Consider the following 4,288-nt stretch of genomic DNA (forward strand, 5'->3'; position numbering starts at 1 on the left):
TTAAAAACAAAACAAAAAACTTTTGTTTTTATGTGTAAGAAGTTCAAGAGTGAATTGACATTGTCAGTGACAGAGGCAATTGTCTCCAGGTGTGATTTTGAAGGCCTAGAAACCATTCACTCTCTCCCTGTGTGTCTGCTCACTTCTTCCTGAAAGTACCGGGGGTGCCAAAAAAATGTATACACATTTTAAGCGATGTTATCTATGCTCAAGCAGTAGTTCGCCATAATCAGAAGTGTCTGGACGCTGATGGTGACAACTTTGAGCACCTCTTGTAATTGCAGAAGTCAAACGTGACTTGTATTCACTTTTTGTTATTGATATATATGTATGTGTATATATATATATATATATATATATATATATATATATATATATGAATATTACAATTAATACAGTTTTTTCCTGTCTTAAAATATATATATATACCTTTTTCTTTTTGGCACCTCTGTATTTAATGGTGCTGATTTTGATAATAAAAACATGAATACCACAGTTCCCCTGGAGAGTACTAATTTTGATAATAAGAACACGAGTACCACAGTTCCCCTGGAAAGGAAAACAGCAGATAGAGGAATTCAGTGGATACTGAATATAAAACATATTTTCACAATTTTGCTGAACATGGTCCCATTAAATATCTTCCCAATGGTGGAGATTGTTGTAAATCCCATTTCTTGAGCACCTACTATGTTCCAGCCACCATTTGGCATCTAACATACTTTGCCTTTCTTCTTCCTGATAGCACGTGTCTCAATAGTACTGCTGTCATTGTTATGTGTGTGTCTCTCTAGAAAACAATTCTCATTAGGGCCAGGTCTGTGCTGTTCGCTGTCATTTCGCCGGCGCCTAAGCACAGTGTCTAGCATATGGCAATGCTCACTGAATGAATAAATGAGCCACAGTCCTGGCAGTGAAGTAGCAAGTCAGGCACTACTATCTCCATTTTTCAGATAAGGGAATGGATGCTTGGAAAAGTTACATGGCTTGCCAAGGAGATGCACCTTTGTGGTGCTGGGAACCAAAGCCAAGTCTGTTGATTTTAACATTTGCTCTCTCAGCTGCTAAAGGGACTGTGCGAGTGAGAGCCTCCCCTGGGCTGCCTCGCTTGGGTTCTGTGAACCCTGAAGGTACTTGCTCAATAAACGTTTTTTCTGGGTTTCACTCCTTTAGCTAGTCCTCAGTCTCCCTGACACGTTGTTTCCTTTCCTGTTAGTTTCTCACTCCTTTCCTTTCTCCTCTCTTACTTTGTGTTGCCTTTGTTTAGTCAGTCCCTTTCTTTTTGCTCTAAGCAAAGAGCCCTTCCCAAGACAACCCCCACCCAGCCCTCCTTCTTAGCTCTAGTCCCTTCCTCTGCCCCAGGAATCCCAGTCAAGAAGCCAGGATAAATATTACCAGGGCTGTGCCGTGTAATTAACAGCCACCCTGACTGCCCTGGCTACAGCCAACAATAACTGCCTTGTTGCCAAGTCCAGTGGGTACTCCAGCATTCTCACCCTACTTACACTCAATCTACATTCGCTACTAGTGACAACTCCCACTGGAAAGTACTTGTGTTCCCCTGTCCCACCTCTTCTCCTTTGCAGCCTCTTCTTCCCAGTTGGTAGTCTTCCAGGGTTCTCATGTCATCCGAGGTAGTCTCCCTGGGGTACCGCATCTACTCTCCCATGGCGTCAATGTCATCTTTATGCAGAGAGTCTCAACACTAGTGGGCAGAAGGTAGATCTGAGGGAGCCCGGGAATAATCCTGAATGCTGACTTGTCCGGTTAGGGAAGGGTGCTGCATTCACATGGTTCAGGGCAGGTTGCTCTTTGTTCTCAGACCACAGGAAAAAACACTCTGAGCCACAGGCTAATATTTCCCAATACCTTGCCCTTCCAAGCTTTAGACTGTGTGGTTAGCGTGATGTCTCCCTGGCTGTAGCACTCCAGCAAAGTGCCACCAGATCTCCCTTCAGGGAAGGCCTTTCTGCCCCAGCTGCAGGGAGCGCTGTCTGTATCCAGCCTTCAGCTGTCAGCCCTTCTGGGATTGCCTGGCTGTGGAGAAGCTCCTCCTCCAAGGTCATGCGTCTCCTCAGGGCAGCCCATGTCCAATCACTGGTCAGGGTAGGAATATAAAGGCTCAGCTATCTCAGTTAAGTTTGGAAAAGCTCTGAAAGACCATGCTAGCTTGTTCTAGAGCTCTCCAAGGGGTATGCTTTTCATCTAAGGCTGCCTAACAAACCACCCCAAAATGTAATGGCTTAAAACAATGACAGCATTTATTTTTCTTGTGAATCTGCAGCCTGGGCTGGGCTCCAGGTGTGGGGAAGAGCAAGAAGATAGTTTATCTCTGTCCCACTCAGTGTCTGCTGGTGTTTCTTGGGAGTTGGAGCTGGATGCATTTAAAAGCTTGTTCACTCACTCACGCACGTGTCTGGCACCTGGATTGGGCACACTCAAACTGCTGGGTTCCTTAGGCATCTCTCTCTACCTCTGTGTGGTCTCTTCACGTGCTCTCTCCAGCATGGAAGCTTCAGAGTAACCAGGCTTCTTACTTGTTAACTCGGGACTCCTGAAATGCATAACCCAAGAGAAGAAGCCAGGCGGAAGCCATACTGCCTTTTATGACCTAGCCTCAGAAGTCATGCAGCATCACTCTGGTCAAGCAGTTATAAAAGTCCACCTGAGTTCAAGAATATGGAGCATAGACCCTAGCTCTCCATGGAAGAGCATCACCGTCACGCTGTAAGAACATGTAGGATGAGAGACACAAGTTGGTGTGGCCATTTTTGGAAAATATAATCTGCCACAGCCAAGGCTGTCACTGGGCCTGCCCTACAGCTCGATCTTTCCCTTTTCCTGCTTCTACTTCCTTCCCTCTTCTTTCTATGGGTGTCACCCTCAAGAGCACACCTTAAGGAATACTCTGCTCACCACACTGTGTCTCAGAGCCTACCTCCCAGGAACTCAACCTGTAAGACTAGCCTTCCCAAACCAACAGTTCAAAGACAGTCATCATGTGTCCTCCTGCCCCCCCCCACCCTGCCCCATCCCTCCCCATCTTCTTCTCTTCTTTGTGCCTTATCTCATTGAGTGGCACCACCTCTGTCTAGCATCAACCCTCTCCCTCAGGCACTCCCCACATCCTGTCTCTCCCAGACATCTTTCACATGTGTCTATTTCTATTCTTCCCCAGGCCACTACCTCATCCAAGCTGCCACCGTCTATCACCCCGATCTGCTCAACACCCCCATAATCAGCCCTCCATGCCCACTCCTGGCTCCCTGTAGCTCCAACCCCACTTGTTGCCAGAATAACCTTTTGAAGTTTCATATTGGATTATTTCCTTCCCCATTGTCCATGTGACCAAGTCCAGACTTCTTAACGTGGCCCTCAGACCCTTTGTAATCAGACCTTGCCTTTGTTGAAGTCCCCGTACCTGTCCCCTGTCTGTCACACTCACTCACTCTGAGTTTCTTTCAGCTCTGTTGTTGTGCGCACAGTAAAATCTTTTTGCCCTTTCAAGGACGTTCCCTCTAGGACAGCACTGTCCTTCTCCCACAGAACTACTTATCCTTCAGTTTCGGTTCAAATTTCAACTCTTCCAGCCAGCCTCTTCCTGACCCCTAGACTGGGGGAGGGGCCCTGACCTGAGCTCCTGCATGTGCCCCTCCCACCATCGCACAGCCACACTTCATGGAAACCACAAATGTGACAGCCTTCCCTGGAGGCCGGAAGTTCCACCGGGGCAGCGACCAACTCATCTTCTTCACCAGTGTAGCCAAAGCACTGAGCCCAGTTGTTGGCACACAGAGGGCACGTGAACATACTGCTCTGTACAACGGGCAGGGTGTGCACTGATCAATTACAAGGGGCCCCATCGGCATAGGCTGTACTGCGGAGACCTCCCCAGAATTGTGCAGTGCCTGCCCTACACTCACACAGTGGCCCAGCCAGAAGTTTTGAGTGTATGATCAAACGGATAAATGAATTACGTTATCATTGGTGCTCTCTGTTAATAATGAAATTAATGTTTGGCAAGAGGAAAATAATCTGCGTTCAGTAGTCTCTTTTGAAATGCCAAAGAATGCAACTAGAAAAAAAAAAATGCAGACACCTAAAGCAATGGTTCTCCATCCTGGATGCCCATTAGCATCACTTGGGAGTTCTGGAAAAATACTGCTGCCTAGGCCTTATCACAGGTGCGGAAACAGAATCTCTGGGGGCGGGGCCGGCAGTAGGAGTTTGCATGTCTCCCCAGGTGTCTCTAATGTGCAGCCAAGTATGAGGGCCGCTGGCGTAAAGA

The sequence above is a fragment of the Rhinolophus sinicus genome, chromosome 6 (assembly GCF_057876585.1).
Source record: "Rhinolophus sinicus isolate RSI-liver-muscle chromosome 6, RSI-T2T, whole genome shotgun sequence".
NCBI classification, from domain to species: Eukaryota; Metazoa; Chordata; class Mammalia; order Chiroptera; family Rhinolophidae; genus Rhinolophus; species Rhinolophus sinicus.